A 17,685-nucleotide genomic window follows, 5' to 3' on the forward strand; every position below is an offset into this window, starting at 1 on the left:
TATATATATAGAGAGAGAGAGAGAGAGAGACCTACCAACACTATATCTATAAATATATATATATGTAAAGAGAGAGATTTTTTTAATGCTGCACCCAGTGAAAGTTGTGGTTTGATTTGAGAATTGAATGGTATTGCCTTAGCTTTCTCCATGTTCAGCCAAAAATAGATGTTTCAAATTGCTTCAGGTTAGTCTTCCAGACATGAGCATTATTACCCCCAAGTTGCATGGTTGCGGAAGAAAAACTTGCCTGAATTTCCATCAGGAGAGGGAGGGGACCTATCAGAAACCTCCAAATACTCTTGTATTTAGATTTTTCATGGTCAGGTTTGTATGGAATGACACTTAGCAATGTCAAAACAATAAAACTGTAGAGACTTAAAAGTTCTTCCTTCCCCTAAACACAAAACAAAACAAACAAACCTGACCACATAGACACTTGCCAAATAATTTCATTAGTGAATTTACAGGTTTTCGATCTCATTTTATTTCATATTATTTTCCCAGGGTTAGTACTTCTAACAGAGTTAACAAATAATCACTGAGTACTACTACAGCTAAATGTACTTCTAGGTCCCACAGAGACTATTGTCAGCAAAACAGAAAATCCCTGTCCAGGGATGCCTTTTATTTTATTTTCTTTCTCTCTCTCCCTCTCTCTCTCTCTCTCTCTCTCTCTCTCTCTCTCTCTTTTGAGAGGTTTTTGCTATAGGGTGCGTGCACTCGCCAGACAGACAGAGAGACAGAAAGCGAGAAATCACCCACCAGGAGGGATGGCCATGCTGCAATCCCTTTTTCTCTATTCTCTCAGGATCTTGGGCAAACACACACATGCACCCAGTGTGAGTTTAAGCCACCGGGTTCGGGGCTCGAACCATGGTCAACCACATGGGAGTCCAGCGACATAGCCATTATGCTAACTGCTGGCCCCTCGGGATGCCTTTTATTTTTTAAGAGGTTTTTGCCATAAGGCATGTGTATTCACTGGAGAGGGAGAGGAAAGAGAGAGAGATGCAACAGTGAGAAAGAAAGTGAGAAATCACTTCCAAGGGGGATGGCCACACCACAGTCTCCTCTGTTCTCCTCCCAGCATGATTTTCAAGACACCAGGTCCAGGACTTAAAATGTGGTGGACCATGTGCGAGCCCAGTGAAGTAACCACTCTGCCATCTGCTGGTCCTCTAGGGAAGCTTTTTATAGAAAGAGAAGTAGACTGCATTGAAACAACAAATAAATATGAAAGAATGAAGGCAAATGCAAGTGATCAAAACTGAAATACAGGGAAAGAAGATGTGGGGAGGAGGAGAAGCTTTATGTAAGATAAATATTTGAAGAAGTTGTTCTGAAAAGGTGATACTGAGTAAAAATCTGAAAGAGGTAAGGGTGTGAGTCATGTGGATTCCTGGAGGAAGAAGCTCTAAGGGAAGGCCAGCAAGCAAGAGCCAGAAAGGATGTGTGCATGCGGAAGAGGAGACTGCAAACGTGGTGCTGGTTCCACCTTGAAAAGGAAGTTAGATATGAAATCTGGACTCACAGGAGAACTCTGGGCTGATCAAGCTTATAGAATAGGTGAAAAGCCATCAGGTTAAATAAAATCACTAGGAAGTAAGTGTAGACGAAGAAAAAAAGTCAAGGGCCAGCAAGCGGTATGGTGTTTAAGGTGCTGGACTCCCTCATGGCTGACTAGTGTTCAAGTTCATGACCTGGCAGCTTGCTTTCTCACTTTCTCTCTCTCTCCCACTCATTTTCTATTGCTATCTCTGGTGAGCTCGCATGGCCTTCAGCAATTTTAAAATAATACTGATTACAATAAAAAATAATCATTCTATATATATATATATATATAGAGAGAGAGAGAGAGAGAGACCTACCAACACTATATCTATAAATATATATATATGTAAAGAGAGAGATTTTTTTAATGCTGCACCCAGTGAAAGTTGTGGTTTGATTTGAGAATTGAATGGTATTGCCTTAGCTTTCTCCATGTTCAGCCAAAAATAGATGTTTCAAATTGCTTCAGGTTAGTCTTCCAGACATGAGCATTATTACCCCCAAGTTGCATGGTTGCCGAAGAAAAACTTGCCTGAATTTCCATCAGGAGAGGGAGGGGACCTATCAGAAACCTCCAAATACTCTTGTATTTAGATTTTTCATGGTCAGGTTTGTATGGAATGACACTTAGCAATGTCAAAACAATAAAACTGTAGAGACTTAAAAGTTCTTCCTTCCCCTAAACACAAAACAAAACAAACAAACCTGACCACATAGACACTTGCCAAATAATTTCATTAGTGAATTTACAGGTTTTCGATCTCATTTTATTTCATATTATTTTCCCAGGGTTAGTACTTCTAACAGAGTTAACAAATAATCACTGAGTACTACTACAGCTAAATGTACTTCTAGGTCCCACAGAGACTATTGTCAGCAAAACAGAAAATCCCTGTCCAGGGATGCCTTTTATTTTATTTTCTTTCTCTCTCTCTCTCTCTCTCTCTCTCTCTCTCTTTTGAGAGGTTTTTGCTATAGGGTGCGTGCACTCGCCAGACAGACAGAGAGACAGAAAGCGAGAAATCACCCACCAGGAGGGATGGCCATGCTGCAATCCCTTTTTCTCTATTCTCTCAGGATCTTGGGCAAACACACACATGCACCCAGTGTGAGTTTAAGCCACCGGGTTCGGGGCTCGAACCATGGTCAACCACATGGGAGTCCAGCGACATAGCCATTATGCTAACTGCTGGCCCCTCGGGATGCCTTTTATTTTTTAAGAGGTTTTTGCCATAAGGCATGTGTATTCACTGGAGAGGGAGAGGAAAGAGAGAGAGATGCAACAGTGAGAAAGAAAGTGAGAAATCACTTCCAAGGGGGATGGCCACACCACAGTCTCCTCTGTTCTCCTCCCAGCATGATTTTCAAGACACCAGGTCCAGGACTTAAAATGTGGTGGACCATGTGCGAGCCCAGTGAAGTAACCACTCTGCCATCTGCTGGTCCTCTAGGGAAGCTTTTTATAGAAAAGAGAAGTAGACTGCATTGAAACAACAAATAAATATGAAAGAATGAAGGCAAATGCAAGTGATCAAAACTGAAATACAGGGAAAGAAGATGTGGGGAGGAGGAGAAGCTTTATGTAAGATAAATATTTGAAGAAGTTGTTCTGAAAAGGTGATACTGAGTAAAAATCTGAAAGAGGTAAGGGTGTGAGTCATGTGGATTCCTGGAGGAAGAAGCTCTAAGGGAAGGCCAGCAAGCAAGAGCCAGAAAGGATGTGTGCATGCGGAAGAGGAGACTGCAAACGTGGTGCTGGTTCCACCTTGAAAAGGAAGTTAGATATGAAATCTGGACTCACAGGAGAACTCTGGGCTGATCAAGCTTATAGAATAGGTGAAAAGCCATCAGGTTAAATAAAATCACTAGGAAGTAAGTGTAGACGAAGAAAAAAAGTCAAGGGCCAGCAAGCGGTATGGTGTTTAAGGTGCTGGACTCCCTCATGGCTGACTAGTGTTCAAGTTCATGACCTGGCAGCTTGCTTTCTCACTTTCTCTCTCTCTCCCACTCATTTTCTATTGCTATCTCTGGTGAGCTCGCATGGCCTTCAGCAATTTTAAAATAATACTGATTACAATAAAAAATAATCATTCTAAAATAGAAGAAGTCAAGGCTTGTGTAGGATATGCCATAGTTCTGGTGTTGGGGAATCCAAGAAAAACAATTAAAGAAGCCTAAGAAGTGCCAGTGAGAAGGAGAAATGGGAGATGACATAGACAACTCAACTAAGCAAAGTGCCATAAGAGGAGATTACCAGATGCTATTGACAGCGTAATATGAAGGCTGAGAATTGGCCATTGGATCGACTAATATAATCCATTACATTAAATGAAAAAAAAAATCTATGAGTATTTTTATTCCATGTACATGTGAGAAAGGAACAAAAATCAATTCTTTATGAGGAAAATCAAATGGAAAGAAACCTCATTTTACTGAACCGTTGCCACAATCCAGCCACCTGCAAGACTCCAGGTACACACAGTAAAGAAATCTCATTTCTATCAGTCATTCTCCCATGTCAGAATTGAAACTTGCCATTGAAATGCTAATTTTCCTTGCTGTGAAGATACACATGGCATTTCACCAAGGCCATTAACTGATTTCCCATGAGCCTCTGAGCAGCCTTTGAACCGGAAAGGCTTCCATTAAACAAGGTTGCTTCGTTACGCTACACATGACTAACTCCATTGTCTATCCAAACACTGAGACACTGAGCTCCAGATAAACAACCTTGTGTGATGTCATCCCGAAGAAAAGAAATAACAGAGAACATCAATTTGTATAAAGCACACCAAACCAACCAAATAAACAAATAAAACAAACACACACATGACTTGGTCTGCATGCTATTAAATTATTGAGAACTCTGTAATTAATTTTCCACATTTTGAATACATTGATTGTGTGCTTTCAAATCTCTGACATAAAACTTAGTAAAAGAAAAGAGAAAGGAAAGCAAGAGATGACAAAGCTGCTGTGCTGGCTCTGGTTTTGTGAAGTGGCTTTCTAATTCTGAGGCTTCAACCTTGTGCTATCGCATGCTAGAATCACCAGCAGTTTGCACTTCATCCCTTCAAGGGAAACCAGTAAAGAATGAGATTTAAAATTCATACGGATTCGCAGACATTCCTTTAAATGCACAGAAACTACCATTGTGTATTTTTAGCTTAATCCAAAAGAAATTCTGGCAAGAGTTTTCAGCTGTAACTGTTGAATTGGAAAACGGTTCTAAGTCGGTGTGATTTTTCCTACTGTCTTCTGCACAATCTCACTTTATATTCCACCCGTGAGCATAAGTCATAAAACAAGTACAGTGCAACATACAGAAACCCACTTCTCCCTAATGCACTAACTCCAGATCAGCAGTTACGTGAGCTCAGACTTGGCAGAAATCAATGCAGGTGTGGATTTCTATTGTTGAGCTCTCTTAACTGGGCAACAGGGGTTCTTATTTGGTCCCAACCTGAATAAGTTGATTTCTCTAAGATTTTAACAAAAGAGTCCCATTCCCAATATCTCACAGTAGGTTTTTCTGTTCCCTTCCATTTTAAATGAACAATGAACAGTTGGAAACAGAATGAATATGACTGATTTTATGCATTTTAATGTCAAGCATATGTAACAAAGGCATCTCAATGCTAGAGGGGAAATATCTTAAGAAGAATTTCATCTGGAAAACGAACATGCTCATGGGTCTTTTTGCTTGTCTTGATATCAACACACTTGTCTACTGAATTTTTCTTGGGTTGAACTATGTAAGGCACTGATCTCAGAATGTTAAATTAGGGACCTGCAGATGGCATAATGGTTATGTCACTGGACTCCCACATAGTTGACCATGGTTCAAGTCCTAGACCTGGTTAGTTAAACTCACACCTGGTGCATGTGTGTGCATGCTCAAAATCCTGCAAAGAGAATGGAGAAAGGATTGTGACATTGGAGGGTGATTTCTCGCTTTCTGTCTCACTGTCTCTCTGGCAAAAACACGTCCCCTCTAGCAAAAATATCTCTTTAAAAAATGTTACATAACAGGGACTTAAATTCCTCCTTAGATTGCCATGGCAGAGATTATGAGCAATTACTATGGGACCACGATGTGGGATACCTCAAAAAGTTTATGTTCATTCCTTATAGGTTATGTATAATGAGTCTGGATGAAGAAATTCCTGTTTGGAGTTAACTGAAATTAAAACCTAAAATGACAGAAAGCCATCTAAACCATTAATGTTATCACCACTTTAAGGATTATTGTTTTAGGTGAAGGAAAAAGATCTTAATTTAGGCTAGCTATCTCAGTATCTCTAGCCTTATCTCTATGTATCTGTGTGTGTGTGTGTGTGTGTGTGTGTGTGTGTGTGTGTGTATAACTGCATTGCTAACTGCAGAGTTAAGTTTAAAACGACAAATACATAATGAAGGGTCTAGTAGTTTCATATTGAGAAAAAGTTCTTTCTGAATAAGCTATTGCCTTGAGCAAATCTTTGCATGCAAGACACATATGTATTTTAGAATATTTGCTGCAGAACTAACTGAAGATCACAGTTATCTTCCAGAAATTGCACTGCATCCTTACACAGTTCCACGGCTCAGAACTCTAATCTCTGCCTCCCTCTCCACATGGCCTCCTCTCCGGGCATCTTTGCGTCTTCTTACAAAAACACTTTCCATTGGATTTAAAGCGCACCTTGATAATCCAGGATGATATCATCTCGAAATGTTTAATTCCATTTGTAAAACTCTTTTCAAATTATATCTCCAAAGACTCATTCTCTTATAACATACCATTCATACTACCACGCAAGAAAATCAAAGACACAGACATAAATCTGACAAAACATGTGTAAGATCTATATGAGATAAACTACAAAACTCTGACGAAAAAAAAAAATCAAAGACCTAAATAAATTGACAGATACAGATACTTATGTTTATGGATAGGAATACTCAAAATTGTTAAGAAATCAATTCTTTCTAAATTTCTCTGTAAGTAGAAAAAAAAATAACAAAACCTTAGCTAGTTACTTTGTGGCTATTTAAAAATTGATTCTAAAGTTTATACAGAGGGGAGAAAGGCCCAGACTATTCAACACAGCATCAAAGAACAGACTCTAAAGATTGACCTACTATAAAGCTACAGCAAAGCGTATTGTAGTTAAGACATTGGATTCCCACATGGCTGACCATATTTTGAGTTCTGGACCCAGAAGCTTTAATACCACACTGGGTACATGCACATGCACGCCCAAAGTCCAAAGAGGAGAATGGAGAAGGAGGGACTGTGTCATGGCCATTCCACTTAGGGGGTGATTTCTCATTTCTCTGTCTCTCAGGCAAGTGCACATGCCCTATGGGGAGGGGGGGAGCCCACCATAATTAGTGTCAGCCCCACAGCCTAGTGATTACAGAAACTGGATCCTACATGCCTGGCCACAGTTCAAGTCCAACCCCCAGCAGCTGGAGAAACATGCCAATGTATGTGTGCACATGCCCCAAATTCTGACAGTATGGAGAGAAGAAGGAGAAGGGATTGCAGTATGACCACAGGGGATACGTTCTCCCTCTCCTTCTCTTTCTGTCTCTCTGTCTCTCTCTGGTGAGTGTACGTGCACTCTCTGGCCAAAATCAAAATAAGACACCTTAGTTAAAAAAAAAGAAAGCTATAGTAATTAAGACAATGTGGTATCAGAGAAAAATAGACAGATAAATGGAATAGAATAGAAAGTCCAGAAATGGAGCCACACAAATATAGCCAACTGGTCTTTGATGAAAGAGCAAAGGCAATATAGGAAGGATAAACTTTCCAACAAATGGTGCTAGAACAATTAGACATCTACATTCAAAAACTTAAACATAAATTTTATACTTTTCATAAAAATGGATTGTTTTGGTAATTTTGCCATAGGGTCTGGGTACTCACTAGAGAGCCAGAGAGAGAGAGCGAAAGTGAAAAAACACCCTCCCCCAGGGGGGATGACACTAGAATCCCTTATCTTCCATTCTCCTCAAGGAATTTTTGGGCATGCGTGTACATGCACCCAGTGCGCTTTTCAAGTCACCAAGTCTGGGACTTAAACCACATAGCCGGCCACATAGAATCAAGCTCCTTTAACCACCACACCACCAGGTGGCCCCTAAGATTGATTTTAAAAGGACCATAGGCCTAAGTAAAAATGCAATAATTATAAAATTCCTGAAATACAACATAGGAGAAAATCTAGGTGAGTTTGAGTATGGCAATGACTTTTTAGATACAGCAAATCACAATCAATGAAAGAAATAATTAATAAATTGGACAGCAATCAAATTTAAAACTTGTGCTGTGGAAGTAGAATGAAAAGGCAAGACACAGACTTATAAAAAGTTTTGCACAAGACATATAGATAAATGATTGGTATGCAAAATATACAAGTACTCCTAAAGCTCATTATTAAGAAAAGATGCCCAGTCTCCATGGTGCCATTGGTAGTGCACCACACTAAGGAAGTAGAAGTCACTTGCCAACCATGGTTTGAATCCCTAATCAGGTCAGCCTGAAAACAGGCTGTGTTTTAACATACATGTGCATTAAGTGCCCAGCATCCTAGAAGGACTGAAAGCAGAGGATCACAGAATGACTAAGCTTCATGGAGGGTGTCCCTTTCTCTCTCTTGAGCATGTATACACACTTATTATACATAAAACCAAACAAACCTGCAAAAAATGAGAAAGTGAAAAACTTGAATAGCTACCTCTCCAAAAAAGAAATACATGTAGCAAATTAACATATAAACATATGTCTATAATAAACATACAGATGCATCATATCATCTGTCATCAGAGAATCTCAAAATTAAAACAGCATCGATATGTCACTATTTACTTATTAGAATGGCTAAATACCAAACATTGACAACATCAAGTGCTAGTGAGGATGCTGAACAACAGGAACTCTCATTCACTCATGGCAGGGATGCAACATGGCACAGTCACATCAGAATACAGTTAGAAGCTTTCTCAAATTTAAATATACTTTTACCATAAAATTCAGCAATTAGGCCCCTTGTATAGACTGAAATGAGTTGTAAAAGTATGCCCACAGAAAGACTTGCACACAAATGCTTATGGCAGCTTTGTTCATAATTGCCCAAACAGGGAAGATGTCCAGATGCCCTTTAACAGGTAAATGGAAAAACAGAATGTGGTACATCCATATGATGAAATATTATTCAGTAATTAATATAAAAGAAACATCAGATCATGAAAAGACATGGGGAAATGTTAAATTCATATTGTTAAGTGAAAATAACCCCCTGTGGGAAGGTTACAGACTGTAACCTGGTAACTTGAAAAGCACACTGGGTGCATGTACATGCATGCCCAGAGGTTACGGACTGTAAACTTTCCATAGGGAAAGGATAAGGTGGGGAGTAACTGCTAATGAATACATAAGTCTAGGGTTTCTTCCTGAGGCCATGTATAATCAACAACAAGTCATTCCAGAAAAGGCAAGATGATGAAGGTATTTAAAAGATCATTGATGGGGTCAGCAGATGGTATAGTGGTTATGTCATTGGACTCCTACATGGTCAACTGTGGTTCGAGTCCTGAACCCAGTGGTTTGGAAACTGTGCCAGGTGAGGTGCGTGTGTGTATGCACCTAAGTTCTCAGGAGGAGAATGGAATAGAGGAGACTGCAGCATGGTCATCCCCCTTTGGGGGGCGGGCGGGGTGATGTCTCACTTTCTCTCTCTGTCTCTCTCTCTCCAGTGAGAGCACATGCCCTAAGGCAAAAAAAAAAAAAATAGTGGCCAGAGACCCGAGGAGAGATAGGATGAATAAATAGGAGCACAAAGGATTTTTAAAGCAGCGAAACTACCCTATTTGTTACTAATATGGTGAATGCATGTCACTTTACACTTATAAATTTTCATAGACTGTGTAACTCAAATTTTGAACCCTAATATAAACTTTGAACTTCAGTTAGTTATAGTGTTATTATTATCTCATCAATAGTGTTAAATGGATCAATCTAACATAAGATGTTATTGATTGGAAAAACTTTTTTTGTGTGTATGATGGTGAGAGAGAAATAGAGAGACATGGGAACAAAAGGTCTTTGAGAACCCTCTGTACTTTTTGCTCAATTTTTCTAAAGACCTATAACCATTTTAAAATAATAAACTTTTTATATTTTTAAATTGAAAATAAATTGAGTCGACATTAGTTAAAGAAAAACCAGTGGCCAATAAGTACATTTTTAAATACTCATCATCATTAAATATTAGAGAAATACAAATCAAGAGCACAATGAAAAACTCCTTCACTCCCCCTCCCCCAGTATGACAAGAATCACAAAGACAGGTAAAGACAAGTGATAATGAGATGTAGAGAGATAATTGGAATTTTCATATGGTGTCAGTGGGAATATAAGATGGTACGGCCACTCTGGAAAACAGTTCAGTCATTTCTCAAAATGTTAAACACAAACTACACATAACCCAGAAACTTCTAGGTATATACCCTAGAAGAGTGAAAACACACTTCTGCACAAAACACGTACATAAACATGACTAGTGGCACTATTCACAATGGCCAAATTAAAACATGGAAATAACCCAATGTCCATCAACGGAATGGATACGCAAATGTGACTGATCCATAAATGGAATACTATCCAGCCATGAAAAGACCAGGAGTTATAATACATGCCATAACATGGATGAAACCTTAGAAACATTAGACTAGTGAAAAAAGCCAGACATAAAAGACTATCTAGTGTATAATTCTAGTTATTTGAAATGTTCAGAATAGGCAAATCCATAAATACAGAAGGCGGATAAATGATTGCCCAAGGATAAGGTGGGGAGTAACTGCTAATGAATACATAAGTCTAGGGTTTCCTCCTGAGATCATGAAATATCCTCAAATTAGTCTGTGGTGATAGTTGCATAACTAGGTGAATTTACTAAAACTTACTGAATTTTACACATAAACAAGGCAGGTGTTGCATTTATACAACACATTACACAACTTTGGGATCTTATTTAGGCTTTCCCATTAGACTCTCCCAATACAACTTGGTATTAATTATCAATAGTTTACAAACAAGGACATGTAGTTCTAATTGGTTAGATTATAATCATATAAACCTTTCCTCCTATTCTGAATTCTTATTAACTCCCCTTCAAGTCTCTTCATAATACTTAAATAAGTATAATATAAGGGCATCTTAGAAATTTAGTCCAGCTTGTCCAGTTACTTTATTTAGAGTTGTGGGAACTAAAATGAAGATGCAATCAGGATGAAATACATTTTGGTATGGCACAACGGAACGGGGCTTACTGGGTTTCGAGGTAACACATCGACAGCTTGCTTTGCAAGTATTTAAGAAGCTATTCATGTAGGTCAATATCGCAGTCCTTCAAGAACTGCTAGGCTATAGATGCATATTCGTTCTGGCAGTTTGGAAAAATAATGCCCTTTCTGAAATCTTTTGTTTCTGTTTTTACTTTTGCTATAGAACACACGTTCCTCCCTGAGAGAAATTATAAGAGAGAGAGAAAGAGAGTGAGAAATAACCCCCTAGGATGGATGATCACGATGCAATCCTTTCTCCATTTGCTTCTCAGAATTCTAGGCATGCACACGCATGCAGTCAGTGTGATTTTCAAGCCACTGGGTCTAGAAATTGAATTACAGAGCCGGCCATGTGAGATCCAGCACTTTAACATCCATGCCACCTACTGGTCCGTGAAACCATCATTTTAATGTTCACTGCTAGCATATTACATATATGTATTTGGGTGCCTGGGAGATATAGCTAAGAATGATTGTCATTAGTAACTTAGAAATCTTAGGTATTAATTAAAGTGCCTAACGTATAAGTTTCTTATGAGTAAAATGGAATGCTAAAAGTTCTTCCTTATGACAAAGGCTGTAAGAACACACATTGGGGAAAGGGTGTCTCTTCAATAAATGGTGTTGGAAAAATTCAATACCCATTCAGAAGAGTAAGATGAGATTGTTCACTCACACCATCTCCAATAATCATTTCACAATGGATTAAAGACATAATTGTAAGACTCACTATGGAACTACTAGAAGAAAAAAATAGCAAGTGTTGTCAAAGTTACGAAGAAAAGGGAACATAAAATAGTATAGTCATTATGGCAAATAGTATGGAGGTATTTCAAAAAATTAAACATAAAACTACCATATAATCCAGCAATCCCAATACTGTAAATATAATCGGTATGTCAAGATATGGAATTGATGTAAAATATCATTAATGGAAAAGTGAATAAAGAAAATATGACCTACATATACAATGGAATATTGCAATATTAAGCCTTTAAAGAGAAGGAAATTCTGTCATTTGTGACAACACATAAACCTGGAAAACATTACACTAATTCAAAGGAGCCAGAAACAGAAAGATAGTATTGCATATCTTACTCATATGTGGAGTCCAAAAACATCAATCTCATAGAAGTAAAGAATAGAGGGGCCAAAAAGTGGCACAGTGGTTAAGACACTGGATGCCCACGTGGCTGACTGTGGTTCAAGTTCTGGACCAGCAGCTTGAAAACCACTCTGGTCACATTAGCATGCATGCCCCAAATCCCAGGAGAATGAAGAAGAGACTGTGGCATGGTCATCCTCTGGTGTGTGGGGGTGATTTCTAATTTTCCTTTTCTCTTTCTCCCTCTTTCTCTCTTTGGTGAGCACAAGCTCCCTGTGGCAGAAACCTATTTTTAAAAAAAAAAGCCCTGAGAATATCGTAGCATGACTCTCCTCCCTGGGGGATGATTTCTCACTTGCTGGCTCTGTCAGGAAAGGACACCTGCCCTATGGCAAAAAAACAAAAACAAACAAATAAAAATAATAATAATAATAATAAAGAGTAGAATAGTAGCTACTAGGAGCTGGAATGGTTGGTACTTAGTGGGGAGGTCTGGGGATGTTGGGCAAAGGACAGAAAATTTTAGTTAGATAAGAATAAGTTTAGAGATCTACTGTGCGACACGGTGACTAGAGTAATAATACGTTATATCCTTAAATAATGCAGCCAGAGGATGTATAGTGCTCTACCACGAAAACGAAACCTGGGTGAGGAAATGTTGCTTACGTTAATTAGAGGTAGCCATTCTACCATGAATATTGAGTTCAAAACATCATGTTATACATGGCAAATGCATATCATTTTATCCGTTTATTAAAAACATAAAATAGAAGAGTGTTTCTTTACTAGGTTATTGTGACAATTACATGAGAACATGTAAAAGATTATCAGAGCACAATGCTCCCACTTCTTATTTCATTAATAAAGGTCTGTCTTACCCTTATTACAGAAAGAAAAGAAAAAGAAAGACAATATAGAAACCATGAGTTGGTTGAGTTAAAACTAGAGAAAGTGAGTTTAGGATTTCCAATCAGAAGACCATTATTGTTTAGGACAGATTTAGTGAGTCCTGAAAGAAGAAACTCAAAGTAGGTAATAAATAAAGGGAATGTTTTGAAAGTCCAAACAAAGGACTTGGTAACCTTTCAGAGAGGTTGCCAGCAGAGAAGGAAGAGTTAAGGGTGACCTCAAAACTGGCAAAACTTTGATGTTGCCATAAAATGAAAAATGGAAATTGTAAGTTGTTCTTATATTCAATTTGGTTGGATGTGAATGGCAACTTGAAGTAAACTTAAGAAGAATCCATAATCAAATAGTTTTTACTTCAGGAAAAAATAGAAAAGATGTAATGTGGCCCAGTGCGGTGGTGCTGGCAGCAGCGGTACTGAAGCCATGTGAGAAGGCTGTAGGCTCAGACGCCAGGCCGACCTCAGCACATTGGCTGTGTGTGGCTGGTGAATGGCAGTGCAGTCAAATCCTGTCAAGGATATCCCCCTCTCTTTCTTTCCCACTCTCTCTAAAATGAATAAATAATAACAACAACAAAAAGTAGATTCGATGCTTACATGTTAAATGAAGAATAAATCCACTGTCATCACTAACACCTCTTGCAACATGTTGGCTCCTTTGTGAATTATTATTCTTTTTGTATTTTTTTAGAGGTTTTTGCTATAGGGCAAATGTACTCGCCAGAAAGACAGAGAGAGACAGAGAGAAAGAAAGCAATAAATCATCCCCCAGGGGAGATGGCTACACCACGATCCCTTCTACTTGGTTCTCCTCTTGGGATCTTGGGCATGCACACACACGTGCCCAGCATGAGTTTAAGCTGCCGGGTCCAGAACTCGAACCGCAGTTGACTACATGGAAGTCCAGTGACATAGCCATTATGATAACTGCTGGTCCCAGCGAATTATTGTTTAGAGACAGATTTTTGCTATAGGACACATGCGCTCACTGAGGGACAGAGAGGGACAGACAGAAAGTGAGAAATCACCCCTCAGGAGGAATGGCCATGCCACAATCCCTTCTCCTCCATTCTCCTCTCAGGATTTTGGGCTCACACACACATGCCCCCAGCTTGAATTTTAAGCCACCAGGTCTGAGACTCGAACCACAGTTGACTACTTGGGAGTCTAGCAATGTAACCATTATACCATCTGCTAGTCCCACAGATCTTTTTTTTTAAGTTCCTACATGCACATGTAGTCCATAAAAATCTAAAAAGGAAGATCTTTTAAATGAAAGATGTAACCAATTAAACCTGGATGAAGGAGAAGGGCAAAGTATTTGTGCTCTCCAGACACTTGTTTCAGAAAATTTTAATAGTGACTGGATATTAGATCATTACAAATACACTGCTAAGTTTTTTAATTTAAGAAAAGGGGCATAATTTTTGGTGGCATATGCTAAGATATTGGATTTATTTTTTGAAATAATTCAGCAAAGAGAAAGAAAAAGAAAAGGGAAAAGAATACATGAGCAAAATGTTGTTAATTGAATCTGTGTGATAGTATTCACACTGTGTTAAGTATTCCTTATACTTCTTTATTATTGTTATGTTAAAAAAGTGCAGATATAAGAAAGAAAGAAAAGGAAAGACACTCTGAACACAACAAAATAGCTGAAAAATCTTAAGACGGCAGGACCAGCAGTTAGCATAATGGCTATGTCGCTGAATTCCCATGTAGTCGACCGTGGTTCGATTCCCAGACCTGGTGGCTTAAACTCATGCCAGACGCGTGAGCGTGCATGCCCAAGATCCCAAGAGGAGAATGGAGGAGAAGGGATTGCAGCATGACCATCCCCCCGGGAGGTGATTTCTCACTTTCTGTCTCTCTGTCTCTCTCTGTCTTCCTGGCAAGTGCACGTGCCCTATAGCAAAAACCTCTCCAAAAAAAAAAAAAAAAAAAAATTGTTAAGATGGCCTCCTTCTGGAACACTTGTCAAATAAGTAAACAGTATTTTCTTTCTTTGTTACTCAAAATGGAACACATTAAAATCAAAATTCTTCATCCTACTACATGTTTATGCTATTATCAATAACATTGAATTTATAGCAAATACCTTAACTTTGGTAAAATACAATTCAAATACAATGTTTTTGATATTTTAAGAGCTGACTATAAGATAAGTTATATATAAACATATAACTAATAGAAATTACATTGTAATATAATAAAAATTCTTAAGAGGAACAGCACCTTTCTTTTTAAAATCATAGTGCTCTTTCAAATAGTTAATTAAGTATGCATATTGCTCATTTAAAACAGTAATTAAACTTTACATATATATGTATACATACAGTAAGATTAAAATAGGAGCAAGTAGACAAAGAAATACGTGTAGTGGGAAATGATCAGCTTACGGAAGACAAAGACATAAATAAATAAAATAAATGAACAAGTACTGCTAGGCAGATGTTCTTTAAAAGTTCACAGAAAAAGAATATTATGAAAAAATTATGTATGGGTTTTGAATTTGTTTTGCACCGAGGTACATTTGTACCTGAATCTCATTTTTCCATGAACTTGCTGAAGTCCCCGCATATGTACACTCATACATGTTTCTATTTGGGGTGGGTTTCAGGAAATGGACAATAGCTCACACTTGATAGACCAAAATCTATTTTCAAAGGGGAGATTGTCAAAACAGAATAAATGTCAGCTCCTATCAACACAAGTGAAGTCATGTCCTGTTTCCTATCAGTTATTTACCATTTAAACTGTAGAGAAAAAATTGCTAATTATGACCCTGTCCTAAAATTCTATTTTAGCATATAGCTAACAGCATGGTTTCATGTTATCTTTACGTAAGTATATTGTGCCCATAAACCCAGGTATTCTTTGCTTAATGACCTACCCGTTTAACGGCCCAGTCCTGCAGAGCAGGGAATGCCCTTTTCTGTTCTTTCTTCTTCTTCCTCAGTCAGTCAGTATTCACTAATGAAGCATTCACAGTCATACAAGACTACCTATTTCATACTTTATTGTTGTGCATCCATAGTAGAACCAAGGATACTTTATTGTATACCCATAGTAGTATTTAGAATAAAGGTCAATGAAAAGGACTATGCCAGGTTTATATTAGCAAGTTGTGGTGCATCTTGTCATTTTCTGGCACTTCTCTAATTGAGGTTTTTCGTACAGGTAGAATTCCATTAGTCTATTGCGGTGTCACTTGATTTCTATTAAAAAAATACATGCCTGGGCCAGCAGATGGCGTAGCGAGTATGCCGCTGGATTCCACATGGCTGACCGCAGTTCCAGTCTGAGACCTGGTGGCTGGAAACTCACATGGAGCACATGTGCATGCATGCGTGCCCACAATCCCAGGAGGAGAATGGAGAAGGGACTGTGGCATGACTCCTCGGGGGTTGATTTCTCACTTTCCCTCTCACTATGTCTGTTTCTCTCTCTCTCTCTCTGGTGAGCACACGCACCCAGCAGTTAGTGTAATGGCTATGTCGCTGAACTTCCACGTAGTAGACAGCGGTTCAAGTCCCAGACCCGGTAACTTAAACTCATGACAGGTGCGTGTAAAACACCTCTAAAGCAAAAAAAAAAAAAAATGAAAGTCCACACTCCGTGGTGCCACAACACGCCTTTCAGCTCTGGCTTACTGATGAGTGAGTGACCTAGTCACAGGGAAGGAACTGGTTAAGTGAAGAGTGTCTGTAAAAGTTGGTTTTCCTCAATTGTAATGAAAATGTAACACTAGCAAGTTTGGTCATGATTTTCTGTGGATAAAAAACACAAAATAGTTAACTAAATATTTAATGGTGCCAAAAATACCATACTATTCCAGCAGGTTGAGTTTTATTCTCAACCAGTGGTTATGCAGTACCGTGAAGGGGCAGTTAGCCTTTTACTTTTCTAAATCTCACCTACTCCCATCCTGCTCATACATGCTTAAGCACCTTCACTTAGAATTCTGTCTTAGGCATTCCCCCTCACATGGATTTAAAATCTATGGTTGCTTGAGAATTTTGTTTCTGTAACAAACTAAATGAAAAATAAGTGCACTTCTTTGTTATTTTGAAATTTGAATAAGCAAAACTTAAGGAAATTGAGTTTTAATAAAATAGAACTCTGAGTCAACATGCTTCATGGCCTTTCTGATGAAGAAAATTAAAGTAAAATATATGGTCATTAAATATGAGCTAAGAGATGCTGCTTTCTTTTATAAAACCAGCATTGAGGAATCATCTCTATTTTTGCTCTTGGTACTCTGATTCTAGCATTCTATCTAGGACCATGAAAAAAACCTAATTAAGTGTAATGCCTTGAAATATTTTCTTTATTGCAAATCATAAACCCAGATGAGAAATAAGATGAAACTCCACTGACACGACCCGAAATACTTGAGATTTTTCAGTAAGGTGGTGAACAAAGGATTTGTTTCTCTAACTAAGGAATGATTAGATTAAATTTTTTTTCTGTTTTCCCATTAGCCGCTCTATATCTTTCTCCATCCTCTCTCACTTCTTACTCAACTATTTGAGCTTCTCTATCACTAAACTTGTAACATATTCCTTGCCTGGGCTTCAAAGCAATGCTCACATTCATAGATAAAAAGCTCCATGAGCTGTCCGAGCGAAGGCTGCCACAGTAAACCCTGAAATGATGACATGAGTACATGATAAATATTCTGACACAAAAAAGCTATTTTTTAGGGGAGGCCACTACACCATAAGCAAACCTTTGTTGCTCTATCTGTGAACTAAAGGCTCTGTCCTCCCATCGGGAGGC

This window comes from Tupaia chinensis, unplaced genomic scaffold, assembly GCF_000334495.1.
Source record: "Tupaia chinensis unplaced genomic scaffold, TupChi_1.0 Scaffold000634_1, whole genome shotgun sequence".
Classification (NCBI taxonomy): Eukaryota; Metazoa; Chordata; class Mammalia; order Scandentia; family Tupaiidae; genus Tupaia; species Tupaia belangeri.